Raw genomic sequence first — 14,210 nt, forward strand, 5'->3', positions numbered from 1 at the left:
ACCCACAGTGGCAAAATTTTGTAAGCAATGAGCTATAACATCTTTGGTTTTTTCTCCGGCATGAAGGGAGCCCATCAAAAATCCAGAAGAAGTATCAACTGTAACATGCAAATATTTTAATTTTCCAAATTCTGGCAAGTGTGTGACGTCCATCTGCCAAATATGGTTAGGTATCAATCCTCTAGGATTGACTCCAAGATTAACTTGTGGTAAAAAGGTCACACAATTTTGACATTGTTTTATTATTTGTCTAGCTTGTTCCTTAGTGGTAGTAGTGTCCTTGGGTTCCTGAAAAAAAAATCTCCTTTACAAATAGCACTTGCCACATGTTCCAATAATCATGCTCATTGCATTCACTGTAGCTCTGTGGGTAAGCATACTTTAACAACTAAAATGTTCAAATTGATTTTCAGGATAAATGTTAACTTATACCTACCTAATATGTTACCAAGTTCTAATAAAATAAAACCAAACGGAAAGGGTCTATCACTCTATAAGTTTAGTAAGTTATAAAAGAGCATGGCCATGCCAATTGAATCATTTATTTGCTGCTAGGAAAATGACACAGCTGCAATAACGTGGTTATATTTTAAAGGTCACCATGAGCAAGCTTCTGATAAATCAGACTTGACAACTCCACAACGAATCAATGATAACTAAACAGGCTTAACTTTCAAACAAATAAACAGAAAGATGAAGAGGAGTTCTTAAATTCAGCTCTTTTAGCAGTTAACACAAGAGAAGATGGTAGTAACTTTAGAAGAGCTGTATGCTCTGCTGGTATTTTTGCTTTAATGCTGACAAATGTGGCAATGCTTTAGATACAGAAAAAAGTTATTTTCCCAGACCCTATATCAGACATGCTAACGTATGCCTTATCCCTAAAGTCTAATAGTTACCTAATAGGTTTTTTAAAACATCTTCTACTTCTGTTCCTTTAACTTCATAGTCTCTCCCATTAGTCTAGTAAAAGAGAATTGTGATTTTTTTCTCAATTAATGACTAATAGTTCTATTGGAGATGCCCCAGTCATTTTAGACACTCTGCTACAACAGATCAGATATACCCTGCTTCCTGTTTTAGCAAAGATCAACATACATAAACTAATTTCTTTTCTATTCTCCAATAATGAATATACTGAAAAAGAAATTAGGAAAATTATCCCATTCCCCATAACCTCAAGAAGAAAAATAAAATACTTCACAATAAATTTAACCTAGGAGGTGAAAGACCTCACCAATGAAAACTGTAGAACACTGAAGAAAGAAATTTAAGAAGACCTTAGAAGATGGAAAGACCTCCCACGTTCTTGGAGAGGCAGAATTAATATTAAAATGGTCATACTACCAAAATTGCTATAAAGATTCAATGCATACCCCATCAAAATTCCAATGACAGTCTCCACAGAACTAAGAAAAACAGTTCTAAAATTCATTTGGAAAAATAAAAGACCCAGAATAGCCAAAGCAAACTTGATCAAGATTAGTGATGCTGAAGGCATCAAAAATACCTGATCTCACAATATATCACAGAACAATAGTAACAGAAACAGCATGGTATTGGCATCTAAATAGACAAGAAAACAATGGAATATAATACAAGACACAGAGGCAAATCTACATAGATAGTCATCTGACACCTTTACAAAGGTGCCAAAAATATACTTTGGGGAAGATAGCCCTTTTAACAAATGGTGCTGAGAAAACTGGATATCCATATGTACAAGAATGAAATTTGATCCCTATTTCTCAACTTGCACAAAACTCAAAGTGGATCAAAGACCTATGCATTAGATCAGAAACTCTGCAACTACTAGAAAAAAATGTAGGTCAACACTCCAACGTATTGGCATAAGCACCAACTTCCTTATCAAGAAACCTAAAATTCAAGAGATATAACCAAGAATCAACAAGTGGGATGACATTTGAAAAGCTTCTGCACAACAGAGGAGACAAGAATGTGAGGAGAGCCTACAGAATGGGAGATATTTGCCACCTGCAAAGAGAATTAATATCCAGAATATATCAAAGAGCTCAAAAACCATAACACCAAAAACCCCACAATTAATATAAATGGGCAAAAGAACTAAGGAGACACTTCTTAAAAGAAGAAATACAGTATATACAAAAAGAACCAAAAAAGTTTTAAAAAGAAGAAATACAAATTGCCAACAAATATATAAAAATATTCAATATCTCTAACAATTAGGGAAATGCCAATCAAAACCACATTGAGATTTCATGACACCCCGGTAAGAATAGGAATTATCAATTTTACATTCTGGTGAAGGTGGGAGGAAAAGCTACACTCATGCATTTTTAGTGCAACTGCAAATTACTATAAACACTCTGGAAAGCAGTATGGATATTGTTCAAAAAACTAGAAATGGAACCCCCATATTATCCAGCTATTCCACTCCTTGATATATATTCAAAATATCTAAAGTCAGCATTCAGTTGCTGTCGGGGTTTTTTAGCCTCCCGTTCCCTCCTAACCTGCGGGAGAGATGGGGAAAACATGCCCCAACCAGGACAAGCCAAGAAAGGTAAAGGTCCACTGGCCGCCCACACCCTGCCCTCCCTCCCCGAGGACAATCAGAAGTGCCAGGGAGAACTGTCAAAGCAGGATCTCCTTTAATGAGAAAACATACACAGCTAATATAATGTACAGGAGCCAATCAGGGTAAAGGTCAGCAGGGTGGGGAGAATTTACATCTACACCCATCCTACAGGCAGTAATGGGAGACACAAGCTGTCTGATCTGTCTATGAGGGCAGAAGGGTCCTGAGCCTATCCTAGAGGTGGTCTGATTCTTCATCACAACCCACAGCAATGCCTTCTGGCTAATCGCTAGGTGCTCTCTTAGCCACATGTGGCCCCAGGACTGGGAAGCGGGTGCAGCCAGCAAGTTAAGTTTCCTCTTTTCTGATGCAACATGCCCCACGTTACATCATGCCCTACAAGTTGCAATACCTGCATACCTATGTTTATAGCAGTATAATTCACAATAGGCAAGTTATGGAAGCAGCCTAGGTGCCCATCAATAGAGAAACAGATAAAGAAAATGTGGTATATACACAATGGAGTTTTACTCAGCCATCAAGAAGAATGAAAGTATAGCATTTGCTGGTAAAATGATGGAATTGGAGAACATCCTATTACCTGAAATAAGTTAGATCCAGAAAGTCAAGGGTAAAATGTTTTCTCTCATATGTAGAAGCTAGACCAAAATAAGAGGGGGAAAGTTTGGGGAGAAATTCCATGAAAATAGAAGAGAGATCAGTGGAGTGGAGGAACGGCATTAAAGCAGAGGGAGGATGTATGGGGAAAGAGAGGAGCAGTGAAATGAATCTGATCAAACTTTCCTTTGTACATATATGACTACACTACAGAGAATTTCACTTTTACGTATAACTGTAAATAAATAGAAAAAAAGATCCATAGAGTAGAGAAAAGGAAACAGGAGAAGGGTAGGGGGAAGGATAAGGGGAAGCACTAAGGACTGAATTGGAGTAAATTATATTAAATGCTTATATAATTATGTAAAAATGAACCCCAAATATATTATATATAACTATCATACACTAATAAAAATAAATAAATAATGATGATATATTGGAATACTCATTCCATTCTTCCCGCCACACATGTGGCTCTGAATTACCCAAGAGGAAAGAAAGTGGCACGCATACAAGAGATGACTTGGTTTCCGAGGCTACAGATCAAAGCAACGTGATTATCTTCCAGTGATTTAGTTTCTGTGCAGGAAGCTGCCCTTGTTGCTCATCCCTTGCATTCCAGCTATCACAGAACACATCACTAACTGTGAATCCACCAACAAAGGACTTGAAAATGGTGTAGCACTGTTTTTTGTTCAGTTTCACCTTAATCAGTGCTTACACTTAGTTATTCAACAAGCAATATTAAGTAGTATGATAGGTATATAGAAGGATACAAATTTAATACACAGCCCCCATCCTGTAATAGCTTACATTCTGTTTAGAAAGCAAATCTTACATGATGTTGATAAAGATTTCATGGAATTATGAGGATTTGGCATGGAAAAGAGTTGGATAGGTAGAATAAAAAGCATTTAGGTCAGTTTAAAATTTTATTTCTTTTGGTCTGAAGCCTTTATATGACTTATAGAACAAAGTAGAGATAATGTGCTCTTAAAAATAAACTATCAAGATCAAAAAAGAAGTTAGAAGAGTTTTTTGAGTTTAAGTTTAGGAAACATTTTCCAGTTGTTTTTACAAAAGGAATGGTCAGATTAATAATACAGTTGAATTAGTAGTAGTGTTTAAAATAGTTTCAGTTCTGAAATTTTACTAATAGAAATATAAGTCTAGTGTAGTCATAAAACTGTCTGGATCAAAACTAAGCCATTAACATCTTCTAACATTGCTCTAAGTCAACTCCCACCAAAATTTCCTATATGCTTGATGATAACTATACACCATCTGCTCAATGGAGTGATAGAATAGTTTTTAGCTCAGAAGCAGGTGCACTGAACCAGAGGAGCAGAACAGAATCTGCCATCTCTCATGTGAGCGGGTATAGTTTGGGAGCAGGATGTTACAAAGGCTTGCTGATGCCCATGCAAAGCAAGATTGACTAGGCAAGCAAGTCTCTATACTCTCTCCCAAGATATCCATCTGGCTCTCTCCTTCACTCCACTAAGGTCTCAGGTTATGTGTTACTTCCTCAGAATGGCCATCTTTGGCTCAACCTATACAAAATCAAACCCTCCTTCATTTTCTACCATCTCATACTGATTTATGCATATTCAAATATGTAATTATTGTCTCTTTCCAATGAATGTTACAATGAAATCTCCTTGAGGGCAGAGATTTTCATGCCTTTGTTACGGGTATATCTCTAGATTTTAGAAAAATACTTGACACATAGAAGGGGCTTAATAAATATTTCTTTTAAAAAGTTATGTAAAATCCAACTAGGTGGGCTGGGGATGTGGCTCAAGTGGTAGTGCGCTGGCCTGGCATGCGTGCGGCCCGGGTTCGATCCTCAGGACCACATACAAACAATGATGCTGTGTCCGCCGATAACTAAAAAATAAATATTAAAATTCTCTCTCTCTCTCTCTCTCTCTCTTTAAAAAATCCAACTAGGTGATTGGACACCATATTTTGAACCAATGATCTTGTATAGATTACTGCTTGCTGTAGAAATGGCTTGTGTGATTTGGGACGGCATAAAAGCACCCACTTTTGCACAGTCTCACTTAAGTTCCACCTTCTCCATGAAGCCTCTCTTCTCAAGTAACTCCATTCCTTCACTGAAATCCAACTACATTCAACTTAGTATGTAACTGCCCTTGTTGTATGTGAATAACATTTGTTTGAGTTTTTTGAAAGTGAAGATAATATCCTACTTTTCTCATCCTGTATTTCCTATCATGTGCAGTGCATCACAGAGCACACAGTAGACATGCAATATATTGTACCACTGATGATTAATTTCAGATGGGGAAATTGGCAAGCATAAACTGTTGGAGGTGAGCTTTTTTTTCCTGAGACAACCCAATAATCAACTGGCATTAAAAAAATTACTCAAAAATCCTAACAAATGATTTTAACTGTAAAGGTAAATCTGATCCAGCAGTATCCCTTGGGCATACTTCACAGTTGCTAATGAATAACTTAGGGTCCTAGAAAAATGAATTATGGGATCTAGGCTTTGAGGGGGGTTGTAAAGTGAGCACATTAATTTTTCCATCTGCCTCTGCCCTGGGCTATGTGGGGTGGGTTGGGCAGCCTGCAAAGATTGCTTCATGTTTTGCCCTTTCCAGATTTCTCCTATGAAGTAGACATTGCATTCTTTCTAAAATATGAAGAAATTGGAATTTGAGGTGATTTTTGGAGGCAGCAAGGTTTCTAGCCTGGCCTTAGATTAAGAACATGCTAGTTCCTCTCTACTGCCACTACAAATTTCAAGAGCTTCTGGATGCTCAAAAACCAAGTTGGGGACTACTTCATCCTGGAGAATTCTAATGCAATCTGGAAAATAGGTGCTTCCTAAACTCTACCTCAGTAGACTCTACCTCAGTAGACTCTACCTCAGTGACTTTTGGCTTCCAGGTTAACTTGCACTGAGCTCTCATATCCTACTCAGGGATGGTGTCCTGCTCATGGTACAGGTTAGCCATGGGGCTCTTCATGTGGCAACTGACCTAAAGGTTCATTGCCATACCACTTAGAATGTTCTGTGCTTACTCTCCATTTCATTTCAAAATGCACCAAATCAATTAGTTTCTTGCTCTTTTGCCTGCAATATTCTCTGCTGAACTGATTTGAGATATGGATTTCCCTTAGGCCAGCCTGTATTTATTGCAAAATCTCTTACAGCTGATGATAGAGAACAGAATCAGCCTTCCTCTCAGGGTGCTATCCATCTTCAACGTCAGTAACTCCTAATGTTTTTGGAGTTTTGAGAGTCAATTTGATTTTGCAACACCTCTGCTCCCGTTTTTGCCTCTAAGGAAGCGTTAACATTTGGCAGACAATTTTAATGACAGCAGAAGATGCAGTGCAAGTAACAAGGGTTTTGGAGAAAGCCAGTGAACCTGGAGTATAATTGGGGGACTTAACTGTGATTTTTCAATTGAGTCTTTGTGACCTGGGCAAGGCACTTGACTCATTTGGGGCCTTAGTTTGATTTGCGAAATGTAAGGGTGTACTTGGCCAGTGTTTCTAAGCCCAGATGTAACTCAGGATAATTAGGCAGAGGTGGCAGTAACAACTAAAAATACTAATTATAGAGCTTTACTCTAGACTTACTGAATCAGAACATATCATGGTGTGTATCTCTATATATTTTAGATAACATGACCAGTAATTCTGATGTATAAATTAGGTTAAGTCTAAATCAGGGTTTCCCAACCTTTGATATACATAAAAAGCACATAGAGGTCATTTAATCTGGCTTACTATGTCAATAATAGCAAGACTGAGAATCCCTGTATTAGATAATCTAATTTAAGATCTCTTCAAATTTACATTGCTTTATATAACTCTGTAAATAATTATAATAAAGTTACATGTTTTGATCAATGAGCAATGGTCACTAAATCAGATTTTTTTTCCTAGCCAAAACCCCTTGGCAAAAGAGGAACTTTTCCAATAAGCCTTTCAAGATTTTATTCAGTTTTATTTCCCTGAAAATAACAATTGAGTACTGAGAATGGAAGAAATGTTGAGTGTCAGAGCCTAAAAGACCTTCAGTAATCAATTCAATTCAGCCCTTTCAATCCACAGATGGAGAAATCAAGGCTTGCAGAGGGGAAGTGGACAGACTAAGCTGTGTTGTTTTAAGGAAATTCTCCACATAACTGGGGGTTGTTAGGGTAATTAATTGTTTATAAAATGTCAACGGTACTACCTGCTTCTAATTGGTGCACATTCTAAAAAATAAACTGGATAAGAAGACTCATGCTCTTCTCATTTGAAGATCACCTGGATTTCATTTCTATTCACATATTGAGAGTAATTTTCTAAAAATCTAAAGTTACCTAATTCACTGAATACACCCATTCTAATAGGGAAGGCTTTGGAAGAATTCATTTTGGCCTGCAGTAATGATAACAAATACTTATTGAGGATTTACAATGTGCCAGATGTTGTTATAAGTGCTTTACATGATCTAAGTAATCCTTCCAACTCTATTTCACAGATGAGGAAGCTAAGCAACACAAAGGTTAAGTCACCTGTCCAAGGCCACACAACTACTTAGTGGTGGTATCAGGACTTCAGCCCAGAAGTTGGATTTTAGGGATCAGGGTATTGGACACACACAAAAAAAGAGTGCCTCTCAGAGCTTGCTTGCAGTTATACTAGTAACTAAGAGCTCCTGGACAGAAGGGACTATGCCACTTGTTTTCATATCCAAAATCTAGCACAATAATTGACACGTTGTTGGAGCTCATTATTTGTTAGATGCATAAGTGAATTAATGATTGCTACGGTTTGATGCTCTTGGCAAAGAAACCTAGAGACAGGTGAAATCATTCCCTTCTTGCTGCCCTTTCCTTGGGTGTTAGTAATAGTTTACACAGGTCCAGATCATCCTCTCTTTAATGTGAATAATTGGAACTTCTTCTAAGGCTAGTGTTGTTTATACTGGGAAGGTACAATGAGGACAGCCATTGTGAGATGCTATCTATCTGACCTAGATGAGAATGCTCCAAAGCAAGGCTTTGTGCACAGGCTGGGCTCTGTGTCTGAAAGAATGCTGCCTCTGCTTCCCACTACCAATGTAGATGTGAGGAGATGAATTTATAAACCTGTCTGAGAAGATCCCCATTCTTCAAAGAGGAGGTGTGAGAAGAGGTCAATCAGAACTCAGCTCAGATATTCTTCCCCCTTTCTTTTACAGAAGGAAACTGGTCTTATGGAAAGAGCATGGACTTTGAAATCTAACAGACCTGGAGTCTCATTCTGATTCTGCTACTTACTACCTTAGTCACTTGATTTGTATGAGATTCAGTTTCATCATAATGCTTGGAATTTTGGGAGATTCTCCCTCACATGGAAGGCCTTTAGCAAGTGTTAATTCTTTCTCCTCCTGCAGATCCAGGTCTCTGTTTTGCCCTGAATCTTGTGGAAGGAGTCTGATTCATCGGGTTGAACTCCAAGTATAGCTTGTCAGCACATAACAATCTAATGCCATTTATTCCCTTTCTTCTTCCCTTACAACAGCAGAACTGTAAAGTGGTATCTATAAGCTGACCCTGTGATATTGAAACCCAGAAAAATCTTCAAGATTCAAAGAAGTCCAAGGATTGCAGTGATCAGACAACTGCTGAAATGGGCCATCATGTTGAGTTGGTATAAGAAGAAATCAAACCCTTTTGTGAGTCAAAAGGGTTGTAGTGAGCCTAAATGCCATGAGAGGAATTTTTTTAAACCAGGGATTGAAACCAGGGGCACTTAATCACTGAACTACATCCCCAGCCCTTTTAAAATTTTTATTTTGAGACAGGGTCTTGCTAAGTTTCTGAGTCTGGCTTTGAACTTGTGATCCTCCTGCCTTAGCTCCCTGAGCTGCTGGGATTATAGAAATGTACCACTGCAACAGGCCGAGAAACTTTTTTTAGACATGCTAGTACAATGGGGATTTCTGTTCAAGGAGATTTGCTGTCTCAAGGTGATTACGTAGCAAGGCTACTGGAAATTAGTTCAAGAGCAAAGAGAAAGCCCCTAGTAGTAGAATCCTGCAATTCAGAGGTAAATTGTATTCCAAATACTCAAGTCATTTTGAGGCAGTATTGTTTCTGAGAGCACAAAAAGTTCTCCCAGGATGTAAAAGCTTGTTTATTATGAATACCGAAAAGCCACCAGCCATGATTTTCTCCCTACTCATGACAGAATTTCACCAAGTTCACAGATGCCCTCGTGTCATATTTGTTATTAATAACACTTAAAGGCCAGTATATCTTGACAGCATTTGAATTAAATTTGTATATACTTCTGTGATTGGAAGAAGAGCTGTAGACTTTGGGCTATAATGAGAAATCTAGGACCTTCAACTAAAGGATCAGAGTTGTTTCAATATCACAAGGACATAACCCACCTTTCCAGGGATATTTATAAGAGGGAAATCTTAAGGAATACTTGATGTATACTTCACGGGAACATTCTAATCCTGAGCGTTTCTGGCCCAGATCTACCACTAGTCAACTTTGAGACTTTTAGAGATTCACTTCTCTGAATCCAAGTTTTCAAATTTGTTAAAGGAGAGGGATGAACTACACAATGTTCTTCTACTGTTCTTGTTTATGCTCTTGTTTATTGTCTACAGTAGTGCCAGAGACAGAACTGATGTTGAACTTATTCTAGGAGAGTAAGCTAGGGCTTGCCTTCTCCTTTGTCAAAGGCAAAGTACCAATTGATACCTTTATCTTATTTCAGTATTATTAAGGTGTGACCTACCACCTTTAAGGAAAGAAGTTGTGGAGGAGGAAGAGGCAGAGAGCAATGCCTGTGCTCTGAGACTACACCATGTGTTTTGTATTTGCCTAGATTTACACGTGGCCTAAAGCCTGTCTGTTCTGTGCCTGTATTTTTTCAACTTTCATCCATTTCATTGGTTGTATAAATTGGCTTTAACCCAATTCTCTCTGTTTTGGTCATTAAAGTTCAAATTGGTTCCTGGCTCATGTACAATCGCCTTCTTTCTTTGATAGTGGAATAGATCTCACTCCCCAAAATGATGATTGGAAACTTGAAAGTGGGCTAGTTACTATTCTTTTCATTGTATTCAGTTTCCTCCCATTTACCTTCCTTGAGATTTGTTCTTTAGAGTGGTGTCCAGCATCTTGATACTCAAATTCCTTTCTGATGAAGTGAGACCCCTTCTGTGTGGGGAGGTTAGTAATCTAGTGCCCTTTGGGGGATATGTTGTTAGGACTGCCACATCAAATAGTCTTAAAGTGAGAAATTGAACCAAAACAGTGTAGTCTTAATTCTGGGAAGTTCTTCAGCTGAGGAGTTCTTCTCAATGTTTGCCAAGAGTTGAGAGGGTCCCACCTTACCTCACCATATGAGGGAACTATATCTGACACAATGGTGGTTTATCCAATCCATAATGCACTGGTAAATGTTTAACCACTTGCTTTTTGTGGGGAAAGGCCCAACCTGTAGCATTTGTCAATTTCTATGGTGAAAACACTCCTACCATGGTTGATTGCAAGCTAGCAGCATGATGTCACCATATATGGAGTTGGAAAGAAATGGACCTTAGGAGATGGTGTAAGCAAACTCCAGCACACTACCCACTGAATTTGTACAACTGGACCATACGGCCCAGTCTTTCAACCTGGGGTCTCTGGGGCTAGCAAGGATTTGGAAGGAAAGGGAAAGTAGTTCTTATACTCCATCTTGCCTTGTCCACTTACTCCTTTGGAAAGAGGTATCAGAAAATAAAAGTAATATTGGCCATGGAAATAGTAGAGGCCACTTCAAAGAATTCTGAGTGTCCCACCTGAATTGCATCCCTGCAGGCTTCTCAGATGTTTATGTGGTGACCTGGAGCAACAGCAGAATTCATGTCTTGCCTGGATGGCAGAGAAACCATTTTTAGAACTTATATGGCTCTCTTTGTGTGGATGGAAGAAATAAAGGGAACATTAAATCAGTGTTTGTTCTTCAGCCAATTGTGCTTTCCTACAAACCCATATATATTCAGCTCTATGGTAGGAAAGTGGAGACTGTTAAATAAATAACTCCCATCTACTTCTTGGAATGTCAAGGTTTGACTCCACACTAACACAGCCAGCCTGAACAAAGGAAGTTAGTGCTTTGGGTTACTGTAAAGGAGCTTTAGGCTCAGTTCTCTAGAATCTGTTTCTTTTGTATTGGGCAAAATAGAGGTGAGCATCCATGGTTTGGTTGGCTGTGAAATGAGGATATTTGGCATCATATGTAATATCAGAGCCACAAGGACAACTCCAGGTTCTGAACATTAAATCTTAAAGCTAGAAGAACCATAAAGAAACATACTTTAGTGCCAAAGAAGCAGCATTTGAACTCCTTCAAGAATGTTAGTGCTTAACATCAAACAAAAACAAAGTGAAAAAGGACAACCATCTTGGAAAAGGTTTACCATGATACAAATGTACACTGTATTCCCAGTTAGGCACATTTTCCTGGACAACTCTCCTTGTATACACTTTTGCTGGATGTCGTCTCTTTTGCCATGGTCAATACAGAGAAGGGTACTGTTATGGTTTAGATATGAGATATCTGTGAAAAGCTCATGTGTGAGACAATGCAAAAATTTTCAGAGGTGTAACCTAATGAGTGGATTAATCCACTGATAAGGATTAACTGGATGGTAACTGTAGGCAAATAAGATGTAGCTGGAAAAGGTAGGTCACTGAGGCATGTCTTTGGGGTATATATTTTGTCCCCACAAGCAGAGTTCTCTCTGCTTCCTGTTTGCCATGTCCTGAGCTGCTTTCCTCCACCATTTCCTTCCACCATGAAGTTCTGCCTCACTTTGACTATGACATCAGCCATCTATGGACCAAGACCTCTGAATCTGTGAGCCCCATAGCACAAAAGAAAAGACAACTAACTGAAAAAGGTACATATATCAGGTAGGATGGTATTGATTGGAGAATGCAGGTATTTACCATTACAACTACCACCAAAATGGTAGGTTCAGGTAGCTAATGTTAAGAATATAGGGACACTTAAATGAAACAGTAAACTATGATTGAACATTAGATTTAAGTGTAGAATTCCATATACTTAAAAATCCTCAGGATGAAAACAGCCACACCATATTCCTCCCAGCATGCTTTGATTTTTTTCACTACAATTTAGCTCAGAGTAAATTTCGTTCCTGGGTCCCTAAATACCTTTTAAAGAAGACACCTTTACATTTAATTCTCTAGAAAGGAAATTGCAATACACCTTGATAAATATAGAGATTCATTTCTTGGCACCTAAAGAGTTCAGAGACCTATAGTTCAAAAAGAATTGCTTAGAATGTGATTGTAGCACAGAGATCAGTCACCAAATTGAAGGTCACACAGTAAATCTGATTCCTTTATTTGGTTTACTCCAAACATGAGTTTATCTTTGATGGATCTTATGAGATATGTACAGCTGTGTCTGTCTAACCAATTGCTTAGTAAAGGATTCACAAGTGATTGTTCAAAATTGTTTTATAGTTAACAACTAACATTTATTTATTTGACAGCTAATATTTATTGCGTATTTTTTATTGATGTGCCAACTTTTCCCCCAAGGGCTCTATAATATCTCATATAATCATCCCAACAAGCCTCTGAAGGAGGTAACTATTATTATTCCATTTTATAGTTGAAGAAATAGACACAGAAAGGTGAAGTAAGTGGTAGAATCAGCCAAAACCTTGACAGTGAATTTCAATAATCTTTGCCTTTATCCACTACAGTAATCTTACCATAGGCACAGAGTTTGATTAAAAACAAAGCAAATCAAAAACTCCTAGGTTTATAATCAGAAAATCTGAGTTCTGATTCTGTCACTGACTTGTGACACCTAGGGAAATTCCCTCTATTTCTTCATACCTACGTCATACAATGTCAAGAGAATATGATTAAAAGGATGTTAAAGAGCCATACACTTTTCAAAAGAAAGTTGTTGGGATCTTTGGTGTTACTGTTCCTCACTGTCTTTCACAGATTCCATGAAAAAGATTTGCTTTTGCTGGCTGTGTGTTTTGCAGTTTGACCCCCATTGTTCTCCTTTCAGTCTCTTCAGGAGAAAAATCCTTAGAAGTTTGACTTGAAAAATGTCCAGCAGAGCAGTCAACCCTTTGCTTGTTCAGGCAGGATTGCTCTGCATGAAACACCCCATGTGTTTTTGTTTAGTGTTTCCAATCTTCTGAACAGATTATGCTTCTTTCCCTGAATACTTTGTTGGAGATTTTCTCCAAATCTTTTCTTTATTCTATAAGGTCTACATGTTATAGGGAGTTGTAATCTCCCAACTTCTGGCCAGATAAAGCAGTGAAGTACTGAGGAACTATTTTTTGAAAGCTGTATCCATGCCTATTCCTTAGCACCATTATCATTATTGGAAAGTACTGGAATTTGTATGCACCATGAAGAAAGAAAAGGCCCTGGTTCTCAGGAAACACTAATTTTGACTGTTCTGGGGGTTGAAAAGAATCCCCCAGTAACTGGGTAGGTATATGTTTATTATTATACAAACTAGTAAGCTGTGACAGGAAATCTACACTGTGGTCCAAATGCCAACACTAGTAAGAATCTTAGCCAAGGAAGAAAGTCAACATTCTATTTTTCCCATCTTTTTCTTCCCCATCCTGTCTCCTTCCCTGCCAGAAATATTCATGGCTCTCTGAATAATCTGAAATAAGATGACCAGGTAAGTTATAATCCAATTCAAGACACTCTTTATTTTTATTTTTCTTGTTCTAGGAATTAAACCACATTCTCAACTACATCAAGATAGCAGGAGCAAACCAGACTGTTTTGGGCAAACTAAGGGGCATGGGTTTCTTATCCTCCAAAACCTGAGGGTGTGCATTCACAATAGAGAATCCTATTCTAGGCCTATGTTTGACATCATAGGGATGCCTCACAGTTGCCCAGGACGACACAGTGAAATAAAACATGTCTATGTGCAGTACATCCAGCCAGGGTCTCATCTGGGATTTATCTGTGCAGCATCTTCTCAG

The 14,210-nt window shown here is 38.2% G+C and overlaps 1 long non-coding RNA gene across 1 annotated transcript in view; it reads left to right on the plus strand.

The window, feature by feature from the left end:
* The window catches only part of LOC125614282, a 19,460-nt gene extending 7,574 nt beyond the window's left edge, over positions 1–11,886 (plus strand). The window contains exon 3 of the long non-coding RNA XR_007344887.1: positions 11,840–11,886. This is a non-coding gene — a long non-coding RNA (uncharacterized LOC125614282). The remainder of the gene's footprint in view (positions 1–11,839) is intronic.
* Positions 11,887–14,210: the final 2,324 nt, after the last annotated feature.

The sequence above is a fragment of the Marmota marmota genome, unplaced genomic scaffold (assembly GCF_001458135.2).
Source record: "Marmota marmota marmota unplaced genomic scaffold, marMar, whole genome shotgun sequence".
NCBI lineage: Eukaryota > Metazoa > Chordata > Mammalia > Rodentia > Sciuridae > Marmota > Marmota marmota.